The sequence below is a fragment of the Heterodontus francisci genome, chromosome 17, assembly GCF_036365525.1.
Source record: "Heterodontus francisci isolate sHetFra1 chromosome 17, sHetFra1.hap1, whole genome shotgun sequence".
Taxonomy (NCBI): domain Eukaryota; kingdom Metazoa; phylum Chordata; class Chondrichthyes; order Heterodontiformes; family Heterodontidae; genus Heterodontus; species Heterodontus francisci.
The window spans coordinates 42,755,327-42,769,746 of NC_090387.1; the positions used below are offsets into that span (position 1 = coordinate 42,755,327).

At 43.7% G+C, this 14,420-nt stretch overlaps 1 long non-coding RNA gene across 2 annotated transcripts in view; it reads left to right on the forward strand.

Annotated features, from left to right (window-relative positions):
- LOC137379189 (uncharacterized) overlaps nucleotides 1-14,420 on the forward strand; it is a 107,785-nt gene that overhangs the window by 71,150 nt on the left and 22,215 nt on the right. The window contains exon 3 of one of the 2 annotated variants that reach the window (XR_010976755.1): nucleotides 9,439-9,487. The exons of the other annotated variant lie outside the window; for it this stretch is intronic. This is a non-coding gene — a long non-coding RNA (uncharacterized lncRNA). The remainder of the gene's footprint in view (nucleotides 1-9,438; nucleotides 9,488-14,420) is intronic. 2 annotated transcript variants of the gene reach the window in all.

Sequence of the window (14,420 nt, forward strand, 5' to 3'; positions counted from 1 at the left end):
ACACCTGAATGTGGGCTGTCCTGTGCTGTTCTGTTAGTATCACAGCCAAGACAGACTGTAGACTGGGGACATCTGAAATAGATACATTCAGATGTAATTAGTGATTAAATGTTGTAGCTGCTGAATGTTTAGAAAAGTAAACAAGAGACCGCAAGGTCATGAATTCCCTTGTTATTCCTTTTAGTTGGCTGAGTCAGAAATTGTAGAATTCTCTAGCTAAAAGTGATTATATACAGGCTATTGGCCTGTAACCAGTAGTCTGTAGCCGGAGATAGTTAAAGTCTCCCCATTAGAGAAGGCAATGGTGCAGGCAACACTCAAAATGTTCAAGATATGATTAATTCAGTCAGATTTTGAATCAGCTTTATGACTATGGGAAAAGAAAAGAAGCTGTTGGAATGCAACTTTTAAAATTAAATAGTGCCTTTTAATTGGGTTATATAGTTGGTATTAAAATTTAAAATTAGAGTGGCAGTCGACAAAATAAAATAAATAATTATGATCAGAAAAAAGATTAATTTTACTAAAAGATGAATCCTGGGTCTTGTTACTAATGTTACATGTGACTTTCTACAATATCATATGATTTTACTTTTGCTAGTTTTTATATTTACCATTGTTAAAGTGTAGAAGACATGCCAAACTGTGGAGGTTTTTAACAGATATAAGTGAAGGAGCCTGGGTTTGGAGTCTCAGTTCAGTTTGGCTTGACCCAAATTGCCCTTAACTCACTGAGCCTGAGCTCAGATCCAAATGACTAAAATTGCTGTCAGAGTCAATCATACAAGTAAATAGTGGCTGAATTCCAAGTTTTTTTGTCATTTCAGATCTTGTTGAACTGGGAAATCTGGTATTTTACGTTAAATCCAAATCCAAGCATGACCTAACGGAACCAACCATGTTAAGATGGTTTTTTCACCCTGGCTCAGCATTGTGATCAGTTTAAGATCATAATAACATCAGAAATAGAAACAGGAGTAGGCCATTCAGCCCCAGGAGCCTGCCCCGCCATTCAATAAGAACATGGCTGATCTGATTGTGACCTTAACTTCACTTTCCACCTTGACTCTCTTATAGATCAAAAATCTGTCTAACTCAGCCTTGAATATATTCAATGACCCAGCCCCCACTGCTCTCTGGGGAAAAGAATTCAAAAGATTAACAACCTTTTGAGAGAAGAAATTCCTCCTCACTTCCATCTTAAATGGGAGACCCCCTTATACTGAAACTGTGCCCCCTGGTTCTCGATTCCCCCATGAGGGGAAATATCCTCTCAGCATCTACCCTGTCAAACCCCCTTAGAATCTTTTGCGTTTCAATAAGATTACCTCACTATCTTCTAAATTCCAATGAGTATAGGCCCAGCCTACTCAACCTTTCCTCATAAGACAACCCCTTCAGCCCAGGAATCAACCTAGTGAACTTTCTCTGAATTGCTTCCAATACAGTATGTCCCTCATTAAATAATGTTACGACCCAGGTGAGAAAGGTGTCTAGGGGTCTTTTACTGTCTTCACCTGGTCTTATTGTAACAGGGTTAGATTTTTAAACACACTGTTTTGAGCTCCCCCTTGGTGAATCCTTGTTCACCACTTTCCAATTATAAGGCAAAGAAATGAGCATAAACAGGCTTTATTAAGTTTAAAGAAGTAAAGTGAAATTTATTATACCTTAAACTTAAACTATAATACAGTTAACACCTACGGATATATGATGTGCCCATGCTAGCATGCACACATGATATACACATGCAAATAGGGACAGAAAAGAACAGAAGGAAAATAAAATGCAGAGGTTTGAGGCAATATCAGAAGAGTTTCTTGTTTACTGTGCTTCGAGCTTGCTGTAGTCCTTTTGTAAGTAGTCTTGCTTTTCATTGGGGCCCAGTATTCTTCTTAAACCTTGTTCACTGTAGGAGACTTTTCTCTCTTGGGGTTCATATGTCTTCAATGGTTCCTGAAGCTGGTGAGAGCGAGATGAGAGTAGACAGGAGAGAGGTGTTCTCAGTCCAGGAGAAAACCGTCTTCTGATTTCAAATTCCTTGTTGGGAGTTCAAATTCAAAAAACTCCAACAGTCAGCTAGCCATGTGGCCAAACTGATCCAACCACGTCTGTTTATGTATTTGGCCATCTTAGCAGTTAACCTTTCCACCTTCAACGCCTGGTAATCAAAAGTCCATTGTGGATTAAATTGGAGCAAGGAATAGCCGCTTTGTTCTTTGACGTACTGTCTGTTGATATGCTAATGTCTCTCTCCAGCCAAAGTCTCCAATTGTTTTTTTAAAGCTAGTTCTTTCTTCACCAACAACTGTTTAAAATCAATGTTCATGTGGCGAAATTAATTTTCCTCATTCTTGGCAGGTGGGGGGCTTGCCTGACAATAAGGCAAGCAAAACTGTGTGTCGTACACTAGATGCGGTCTCACCAATGCCCTGTACAGTTGTAGCAAGACCTTTATACTCCATCCCCCTTGCAATGGAGGCCAACATTCCATTTGTTTTCCTGATTACTAGCTGTGCCTGCATACTAATTTATTGTGAGTCATGTACAAGGATACCCAGATCCCTCTGTATCGCAGCATTCTGCAGTCTCTCACCAGGTAAATAATATTCTCCTATTCTATTCTTCCTGCCAAAGTGGACAACCTCACATTTTCCCACATTATACGCCATCTGCCAAATTTTTGCCCACTCACTTAACCTATCTATATCTCTTTCCAGCTCTTTGTGTCCTCCTCACAACTTACTTTCCTTCCTATCTTTGTATCGTCCACAAAATTTGGCTGCAGTACATTTGGTCCCTTCATCCAAGTCATTAATATAGATCGTAAATAGCTGAGGCCCCAGCACTGATCCCTGTGGCACTCCACTAGTTACAGTCTGCCAATCTGAAAATGCCCCATTTGTCCCAATTTTCTGTTTCCTGTTAGCTAGCCAATCCTCTATCCATGCCAATATATTACCCCCAACACCATGAGCTCTTATCTTGTGTATTAACCTTTTATGTGTCACCGTATGAAATGCCTTTTGGAAATCTAAATACACTACATCTACTAGTTCCCCTTTATCCATTCTGCTTGTTACATCCACAAAGAGCTCTAATAAACTTGCCAAACACAGTTTCCCTTTCGTAAACCATGTTGACTCTGCCTGATTACATTATGATTTTCTAAATGTCCTGTGACTCCTTCCTTAATAATGGATTGTAGCATTTTTCCAATGATAGAAATTCGGCCAACTGGCCTATAGTTTCCTGCTTTCTGTCTTCCCCACCCCCCCTACCCCCGCAACCCCCCCGCACCCCCCCCCCCCCCACCCCCCACTGTTCTTGAATAGAGGTGTTCCATTTATGGTTTTCCAGTCCCCTGGGCTCTTTCCAGAATCTAAGGAATTTTGGAAAATTGCAATCAATGCATCCACTATCTCTATAGCCATTTCTTTTAAGACCCTAGGATGCAGGCCACCAGGTGATAGTGATTATTTTAAGTTCCTCCATCCCTTTTGCTTATTGATTTTCTACTATTCTTGGGATGCTTTTTGTGTCTTCTACTGTGAAGACAAATACAAAATACTTGTTCAAAGTCTCTGCCATTTCCTTGTTTCCCATTATTAATTCCCCAATTTCATCCTCTAAGGGATACTTACTTTAGCTACTGTCTTCCTTTTTATATATTTGTATAAATATTTACTGTCTGTTTTTATATTTCTTGCTAGTTTACTCTCATACTCTAATTTCTCCTTTTTTTTTAGTCATCCCACTAATCTTTGTAGAATTGTACATCTTTTCTTTCAATTTGATACCATCCTTAACTTCCTTAGTTCGCCACAGATGGTGCATCCATCTCATAGAATCTTTCTTTCTTAATGGAATATATCTTTGTTGAGGGTTATGAAATATCTCCTTAAATGTCTGCCACTGTTTCTGTGCTGCCTTACCTGTTAACTTATTTTCACATCCCACTTTCGCCAACTCAGTCTTCATACCCTTAATTGCCTTTACTTAAGTTTAAGACACTAGTTTCAGAGCCAAACTTCTCACCCTCAAACTGAATATGTAATTCTATCATGTTATTGATTACTCTTGTCTTGAGGATCCTTTACTAAGAGATAATTTATTAATCCTGTCTCATTATTCATTACCAGGTCTAAACTAGCCTGCTTCTGGGTTGGTTCCAGAACATATTTTTCTAAGAAACTGCCCCAATACACTCTATGAACTCATCCTCCAGGCTACCTTTGCTAATTTGATGAGTTCAATCGATATGAAGATTAAAATCGCCCACGAGTATTGTTGCACGTTTCCTACAAGCCCCCATTATTTCTTGATTTATACTCTGTCCTACACTGTAGCTACTGTTTGGGGGTCTATAAACTACCCCCACCAGTGACTTCTTTCCTTTGCTATTTCTTATCTCCACCTAAACTGATTCTACATCTTTATCTTCCGAGCCAAGATTATTTCTCACTACTGTACTGATCTCATCTTTTATTAACAGAGCTACCCCAGCTCTTTTTCCTTTATTCCTATCCTTCCAAAATGACAAATACCCTTGAATATTTAGGGCTGGATTTTGTACCCAGCCCAACGTCTGGTGCTGTGGCAGTGGTGGGGGGGACTAGAAAATCGGAATGGCAGTGACAGCCACGGAACCTGATGCTGGGATGGCCCGGCCCGATCTTCCTGGAGGCGGGGAAGCTCCAGCGTAGCCTCTCCACCACTCTGCAACAGGACCCAAGTTAGCATATATAAATTACATATTTGCATGAATTAAAATTAGGGCGGCACAGTGGCGCAGTGGTTAGCACCGCAGCCTCACAGCTCCAGCGACCCGGGTTCAAATCTGGGTACTGCCTGTGTGGAGTTTGCAAGTTCTCCCTGTGTCTGCGTGGGTTTTCTCCGGGTGCTCCGGTTTCCTCCCACAGCCAAAAGACTTGCAGGTTGATAGGTGAATTGGCCATTATAAATTGCCACTAGTATAGGTAGGTGGTAGGGGAATATAGGGACAGGTGAGGATGTGGTAGGAATATGGGATTAGTGCAGGATTAGTATAAATGGGTGGTTAATGGTCGGCACAGACTCGGTGGGCCGAAGGGCCTGTTTCATTGCTGTATCTCTAAATCTAAATCTAAATCTAAAATGCAAACCACAGTGATCTTACCTTCCGTTCCCAATCTTCGGCGCGACATGCGGAACTCAGATATCTTCACTTTCCTGTCCAGGGAAATCTGGCACTACCGAGGTGGGGAAGGAAGGAACTCTGCACTCTGATGGCTGGGGGGAGGAAAGGGGTGAACCCTGCACTCTGATTGAGGGGGGGGAGCGGTGGGGTGGGGGAAGGGGTGAACTCTGCGTTATGGTGTACTGTTTACATAGCTGGCAGCCTTTTAAAAATGGCACCAGCACCTGCTCCTTCAACAGGTAATGCCATGAACGACGATGCCGAGGCCACCCTTGCCATGTGATTGGGATGGGTGCCTGCCATCAATATGCAAAGTGGCCATCTGCTACGTAATCGCAGTGGCGTGGTGGCGCAGCGGTGCGGGTCCCATGAGGGACGACCACCATGTTCTGCGTCCGCCACTGCTCCCAGCAGCAGGACTATAAAATCCAGCCCTTAGTCGCCAGCGTTGGTAACCTTGCAACCATGTCTTTGTAATAGACATCTATCATACCCATTTATTTCTATTTGTGCAATCAATTCATCCATCTTGTTACAAATGTTGCATGCATTCAGATAAAGAGCCTTTAATTCTGTCTTTTTACTATTTTTCCCTACTCTGACCTTATTTGCTGGTGCACTCTAATGTTTGTACGATCTGTCCCTTTCTGCCACACTCTGGTTATCATTAACTGTATCGTTACCCTGCACTATTGCCATACCCTTTCTTGTTAACTTTCTAAATTTCCAGTCATCTGAACCCTCCCCCCCTCACTATTTAGTTTAAAGCACTCTCTACAACCCTAGTTATATGATCTGCCAGGACACTGGTCCCAGCGTGGTTCAGGTGAAGGCTATCCCAATGATACAGCTCCCTCTTTCCCCAGAACAGGTGTCAGTGTCCCATGAACCAAAACCCATTTCTCCCACACCAATCTTTCAGTCACACATTCAACTCTCTGATCTTATTTACTCTATGCCAATTTGATCATGGCTCAGGTAGTAATCCAGAGATTAGTACCTTTGTGGTTCCGCTTTTTAATTTAGCCCCTAGCTGCTCATACTGCCTCAGCAAAACTGCTTTCTTAGTCCTACCTATGTTGTTGGTATCCACATGAACCACAACAACTGGATCCTCCCACTCCAAGTTCTTCTCCAGCCCTGAGGTGATGTCCTTTACCCTGGCACCAGACAGACAACACAGCCTTTGGAACTCATGCTTTCGGCCGCAGAAAACAGTATCTATTCCCCTAACTATACTGTCCCATACTACTACTATTTTTTTTACTTCCTCCACTTGAATGGTCCCCTGCACCATGGTGCTGTGGTCAGTTTGCTCATCCTCCCTGCAGTCTCTGCTCTTGTCCACACAAGCTGCAAGAACCTCAAACCTGTTGGACAAGTGTAAGGGCTGAGGCTCCTCCATTGCTACCTTCTGGATCTCCATACCTGCCTCACTCGTAGTCATGCCCTCCACCCCGAGAATGGACCTAAGGAATGTGACTGCCTCCTGGAACAAAGTGTCCAGGTAACTTTCCCACTCTCTAATGCATTGTAGTTCCACCTTTATTATCTTGAGTTTGACTGTTTCATAGGTGACGCTTAGCATGCGCCAGTTTGGGTAAATGTAAAATGAACTAGAATAGCTATTTATTGAGCTTCAATAAAAAAGACTAGGAGTAAATCCTAGCCAATATAGCTTATTTAGACCTCTAATCAGAAAGTACACATGGAACCATTAAAGTGTTGTTATGTGGAACCATTTGGTTTGGCTTTATGTAAACTTTAACAATTGCCATTAAAGATATGCTTGCAGACATTGGATATTGACAATTGTGGAAACATTGGGCTGGTATTTGCTGAAAAGAAATGTGGTGTGTAAATGATGCACGCTGTTATTAATGTGCTAATCGGCCAGCAAACTGTGGTGCAGAAGAGATACTCCATGAATCGCAAATTGCCAAAAGTTGCTGTCTAATTTGCCCAGTTCCACTGTCAGCTTCATAAAAATGGTATCTCATGCTTAATCTCCCCATGAGTTTCAAGACATTGCTGCACTTGCACATTAATTGTCTGTTAAATTCACCACAAAAGTACTCTTTTATCAATGTGATAATTATTAATGACTGCCAATTAACCTTTCTCTAGAGTTTCATTCCTTCAGGTAGTGAATAGTTATTGGAGATTTTTAAAATATCAAATTTTATTTATTTTTTGTCTACTTACATTTCTTCTCTCTCTTTGTTCTCTCTCCTAATCCAATCTTTCTTTTCCTCTATTTCACTTTCTGTACCTGGTCTGACATTGAATTAACCCATTCTAAGTCACCCACCTTCTCAGTCCATCCACTGTTTAATTCTGAATCATTAAATCTCATTGGCTAAGCAGACACCCTATTGCTCTCGTCATTTACCAAGGTCCCAGATGCCCTGTTTCACATGCTAGATTATTATCAGCTCACGCTTCCAGCTACTTAGGCAAAACATTTCTGAGCTTAAGGATGCAGGAAAAGGTATAACTAACTGCTCTGCTCCAACAAATTGCTGCCCATAATCTACAAAGAACAAAGAACAAAGAACAGTACAGCACAGGAACAGGCCATTTGGCCCTCCAAGCCTGCGACGATCTTGATGCCTGCCTAAACTAACACCTTCTGCACTTCCGGGGCCCATATCCCTCTATTCCCTTCCTATTCATATATTTGTCAAGATGTCTCTTAAACGTCGCTATCGTATCTGCTTCCACCACCTTCACCGGCAGCAAGTTCCAGGCACTCACCATCCTCTGTGTAAAGAACTTGCCTTGCACATCCCCTCTAAACTTTGCCCCTCACACCTTAAACCTATGTCCCCTAGTAACTGACTCGTCCACCCTGGGAAAAAGCTTCTGACTATCCACTCTGTCCATGCCGCTCATAACTTTGTAAGCTTCTATCATGTCGCCCCTCCACCTCCGTCGTTCCAGTGAAAACAATCCGAGTTTTTCCAACCTCTCCTCATAGCTAATGCCCTCCAGACCAGGCAACATCCTGGTAAACCTCCTCTGTACCCTCTCCAAAGCCTCCACGTCCTTCTGGTCGTGTGTCGACCAGAATTGCACACAATATTCTAAGTGTGGCCTAACTAAAGTTCTGTACAGCTGCAGCATGACTTGCCAATTTTTATACTTTAAGCCCCAACCGATGAAGGCAAGCATGCCGTATGCCTTCTTGACTACCTTATCCACCTGCGTTGCCACTTTCAGTGACCTGTGGACCTGTACGCCCAGATCTCTCTGCCTGTCAATACTTCTAAGGGTTCTGCCATTTACTGTATACCTCCCACCTGCATTAGACCTTCCAAAATGCATTACCTCACATTTGTCCGGATTAAACTCCATCTGCCATTTCTCCGCCCAAGTCTCCAACCGATCTATATCCTGCTGTATCCTCTGACAATCCTCATCACTATCTGCAACTCCACCAACCTTTGTGTCGTCCGCAAACTTACTAATCAGACCAGCTACATTTTCCTCCAAATCATTTATATATACTACAAACAGCAAAGGTCCCAGCACTGATCCCTGCGGAACACCACTAGTCACAGCTGTAGCTGTGATGAGGGGACTGCTGAAAACCAATATTGGAGGATCACCTTCTTCATGAAAGAGTAATTTGCATTTGAAATTGTGAGCTATGCTATATAAATACAGGTTCTTTAAATTGGGTCATAGAGTCATTTATGGCAGGAAGGAGGTTATTCGGTCCATCGAGTTCATGCTGGCTCTCCGCAGAGCAATCCAGTCAGTTCCACTCCCCTGCTCGATCCCCACAAGTTTATTTCCTTCAAGTGCCATCTAATTTCCCTTTGAAATCATTGATTGTCTTCACTTCCACCACCCTTGGGCAGCAAATGTAATTCATGGCAAAATATGTCTGCATATTACTGAAAATGTAATGTCAGCTTTATGTGGTTGGACACATATCACAAACAAAAATGTTGAAAATATGCTTTCTTTTAAGCATTGAAATAAAGGGATGACCACAGAAACACTCAATACTCAAAATTCACAATAATATTAGGTACTATTTAAAAAAAAAAATACAATTGGAAAATTGCTGCTTTAAAGGGAATTGAATAGCAGAAGCTACAGTCTGGCACTTTTGCATTTAATTTTTACTCTATCAATAAATATTGTACTATTTTTATTCATTTCCTTTGTTATCTGGTGACTATTATTTAATGCTCGTATGACAATAAATGGAACAGACTGACAGCCCCTACTTCTTTCCTTTCCGCTAGGATGTCTTCAGATCGACAATAACTTTCAAGAACAGATGGACGTGAAGAGGTACAGGCTGAATAAAAGCTGGAATGCTAACATGAGCTGAAGGATACGTTAGCCTTGATTTTCTGCTCGGGTGAAATCCTTTGCGGAAATATGGCAGGGTGCAATTCCCTCACTTGACCAGAGACAGGTTAACCCCAACACTGTTGCCAGAGTCAGTCTGATTTAAATAATGATGCCAAGAACCCAAATTTATGAATGCTCGTCATTGGAAGTTTGTCATTTGAGGACAGCTTTGAAGAACGAGCGAATTAGAGGTATTCAAAAGCTTAAAACGTAAAGAGAAGCAAAAATGATTTTGGAGTCAAAAGTGATATTTATTTACCCAATGGCCATTGTGTTCAGTTCTGGGCACCCCACGCTTTAGGAAGGATGTTAAGGCTTTGGAGAGAGTACTGAAAAATTTACTGGAATAGTTCCAGGGATGAGGAATGATAGTTACGTGGATAGACTAGAGAAGCCAGGGTTGTTCTCCTTAGAGCAGAGGAGGCGAAAAGAGGTGTTTAAAATCATAAAGGATTTAGATAGAGTAAATAAAAAGAAACTGTTTCCGATGGCTGCAGGGCCAATAACCAGTGGACACAGATTTAAGGTGACTGGCAAAAGAACCAGAGGTAACATGAGGAAAATTGTTTTTACACAATGAATGGTTAGGATTTGGAATGTGGTGGATAAAGATTCAATGGTAGCCTTCAATTGGGAATTGGATAAATACCTGAAGGAGAAAAAATTGCAGGGATATTGGGAAAAAGCAGGGGAGTGGGACAAACTGGATTGCTCTTCAAAAGAGCTGGCACAGACTAGATGGTCTAAATAGCCTCCTTCTGTGCTGTATTATTCCATGATTCTATGAATGCCAATCTCTGATTCAAGTTCACTGATGAACAACAACAACTTGCATTTATATATTAAAGGTAATGTTGTAATGCATCCCAAGATGCTTCACAAGAACGTTATCAAACAAAATTTGACACCAAGCCACATAAGGTGATATTGAGCAATATTGGGACAGTCAAAGAGGTAGGTTTTTAGGAGTGTCTTAAAGGAGAAAAGAGAAGTAGAGAGGCAGAGAGGTGAGGGAGGGAACTCCAGAGTTTAGGGCCTAGGTAGCTGAAAGCAAGGCTGCCAATGGTGGAGCACTTAAAATAGGGGACGGGCAACAGCCAGAATTGGGGGAGTGGAGAGATCCCAGAGAGTTGTGGACTGGAGGAGGTCGCAGGGATAGGGAGGAATGAGGCCATGGAAGAATTTCAAAACAAGGATCAAAATTTTAAAATTGAAGCATTGCCAAACCGGAAATCAATGTAGGTCAGCGAGCACAGGACTGATGGGTGAATAGGGACTTGCTGTGAGTTAGAATACAGGCAGCAGAGACTTGCATGAGCTCGTGTATGGAAAGTGGAAAATCGGAGGTTGGCTGGGAGAGCCTTGGAAATAGTCAAGATTAGAGGTAACAAGGGCATGGATGAGGGTTTCAGCAGCAGATGAAATGAGGCAGGGGTGAAGTAAGGAGATGCCTTGAAGGTGGAAGTAGGGGTTCTTGGTGACGGCACGGATATGTGGTCAGAGGCTCATCTTGGGGTTGAATATGACAGGTTGTGAACTGTCTGGTTCGGCCTCAGACAGTTGCCAGGGGCAGGGAGGAAGTCAGTGGCCAGGAAACAGAGTTTGTTATCGGGGACTGAAGACAATGGCCATGCCCCTCTGCGGGGCCAGCTGGAGGAATGGGGTGTAAAATTGAGTGGGAGGCGGGGGCGGGGTTTGCGGGGTGCTGTTCCCATTGTCTTCCCGTTCCTGTGGCAATTTTTCAAGCGGTGGGGGAGGTGACAGACGGCCCATCCGTCCCAGGCCAATTAAGGCCTTTATGTAGCTAATTACATGCCACATAAGGGCTTTCTCCTGCTACCACTGGTATTTTACCAGCAACAGCCGGGAACTTCAGCACTTGAGGAGGCCGCCTGGTAATACCAGGTGGCATCCTTATGGGCCCGGAGGGGGGCCATCCTGATTGGGTACCCTGTGCCCCACAGAGGGCACCCCCAGCAACATAAGCTGTCCTTGCTGGAGCGCTACCTCCTGCCCTCTCAACTGATCCCCCCCACCTTGCCTCGCCGAGGTTCAGTGGATTGTCCCCAGCGAGGCCCCACACACTTACCTGAATTCCGGGGCCTCCTCCATTGCTGCTCCTCTCTCTGGGCACAGTCCCAGCGGTGGCCTCTGCTCCCGCGCTGCTGGGACTGAAGAGCTGTCGGCCCACTGATTGGTAGGCTCTTGTAGGTGGGGCCTCCTGCCTCAGAGGGGCGGAAGTCCTGCCCAAGGCCAATTAAGGGCCTGGGCCACATAAAATCACAGTGTGGCTTCCAGGCCTGGCGGAGGCCGGTTTGCCGTTGACATTTTGGCTGGTGGGTGGGGCCTCCACCCCAATGTAAAATCCTGGCCAATGGCTTTGGTCTTTCCAATATTTAGTTGGAAAACATTTCTGCTCATCCAGTACTGAATGTTGGACAAGCAATCTGATAATTTAGCAAGATTGGAGGGGTTAAGAGAGGTGATAGTGAGACAGAGCTCAGTCTCACCACCATACATGTGGAACCTGACTTTGTGTTTTTGAGTGATGTCGCCAAGAGGTAGCACGCAGATGAGAACTAGGAGGGTGCCAAGAATAGATTGTGAGACTTTAGAGGTATTGGTAAGGGAGTGAGAAGAGATTCTCTGGCTACGACTGGACATATAAGAATGGAATAAGGCGAGTTCAGTCCTACCCAGCTAGATGTCAGAGGAAAGGTATTGGAGGAGGATGGTGTTGTCTACCATGTCAAAAGCTGCAGACAGGTCAAGAAGGATGAGGAGGGTGAGTTTACCATGGTTACACAGTCATATGAGATGGCCTTTGTGACTTTCATAAGGGTCACTTCAGAACTGTGGCAGGGGCAGAAGCCTGTTTGGCAGCATTCAAACATGGAATTCTGAAAAAGATGGGTACAGATTTGAAAGGTTGTCCCGATAACACATTCAAGGACTTTGGAGAAGAAAGGGAAGTTGGAGATGGGGTAGTTCAGAAGAAGGGAGACATTGTTTGACACACAGCAATGTAAGTCTATAAGGAGAGCAGCACAGCGACAGTAGCAAGAGTTGGCTTGAGCATTCAGTGCAACCTTGATAACGTAATACAGTGACTGAAGAAGTTAAATGATCTTATCAGGGCAGACAAATTGAGAGATGGCAACCACACCTCTCAAAACTTCACTGCGGACATTTACCATAATTTCTCCCTCACATTGTTTCAATTGCTTCCCGCCAATGCCCAGGAAGCTGTGTGATGACCTTAAAAGCCCATGCCTTCATCTGGAAGTGTTCTTTCACTCACAACCTCACATATATTCACCCTAATATAAAATCAGAAAATGCTGGAAATACTCGGCAGGTCAGGCAGCATTTTTGGAGAGAGAAACTGAGTTAAAGGTTTATGTCGATGACCATTCATCAGAAGTGATCTGAAACATTAACTGTTTCTTTCTACGGATGCGGCCAAACCTGATGAGTATTTACAGCATTTTCTGTTTTTATTTCAGACTTCCAGCATTTGCAATATTTTGCTTTTGTGATATATTGACCCTAAATTGTTTGCTGCATGCAGATGTTATCACTGCAATTATGATCTTCAGAATAGCAGTAAGGATTTACTGGATCTCACTGGTACCATTAGGTCTGACTTCCGGCAGATTAGGGGCCCTGTGGAGACAGTACCCAGTACTAGTGCCATAGCAGGAATTGCTCGCTACATGTGATACTGTTCTCTCTCAGGGTGGCATAATTTGGGTCCTCCTGCTAGCCTCTTACAATGCCTGCTCATGGAGCCAAAACCTCAGGGTAGGCAACGTATGCAGATGCACAAGAGTTGCAGCCTGCAAAAGGCTCATCTTAGACTTAGGTCCCATGAAACAATGGCCATCTTTGCCCCAAGAGGACCCTGAACCAGTCCAGCAGTCAGCTACCTGCTACTGAGGTGGTACCTAGAGATTTGAAGGTTTGGACATCACACTATAGTACCAATGGAAAGCACAGTGATAAGAAGTAGACATGCAAGCATATGATAATGGGTTGTGAATTAAATTCTGGTGACATCAAAACTTTTGACTGCGAAATTGGGACCCATAGTGCCACTGGTGCTGGTGCTACTGAAGACCCGAACTGAGAAAATGGCACACACTGTACTTCTGGTGCAGTCTGCATGGTGCCCCATGCTGGGAAGGGCACGAATGCAACTTGCCGTGTCTGCGCTGGAAGCTTTTGCTTTTGGAAGATCGTGATGTCATATAGCTGTTCCAGCTGATTTGATGCTTGGATTCTGAAAACTTGGATTGAGCAGGTCCAGTGAATGCCTGTGCTAATCACTCACAGCTGCACAAGGAACCCCACTCCACCCCCCAACCCCACACTTGTATTATTTACAGGGCCAGCCATCCAACTTGCAGATGGGGTGCTTTTGATTTACTTCTGCTGTTGCAAAGTTTGCAACAGTGGCATGGTTTTGGAGCTGCTGTGGTGAGTTAATGGATTTGGAAGTGTTGCTGACTCCATTTTGTAAGAGCAGAGGAGTTTTGTGTCTTCCACACAAAGGCTGCAACAGTTATGGCGGCTTTTTTTTTATTCGTTCATGGGATGAAGGCGTCGCTGGCTCGGCCAGCATTTGTTGCCCATCCCTAATAGCCCTTGGGAAGGTGGTGGTAAGCTGCCTTCTTGAACTGCTGCAGTCCATGTGGTGTACATGCACAAACAATGCTGTTATAAAGGGGATTCCAGGATTTCGACCCAGCGACAGTGAAGGAACCGCGAAATAGTTCCAACTCAGGATGATGTGTGGCTTAGAGGGGAACTTTCAGGTGCTGATGTTCCCATGCAACTGCTGCCATTGTCCTTCTAGGTGGTTTGGAAG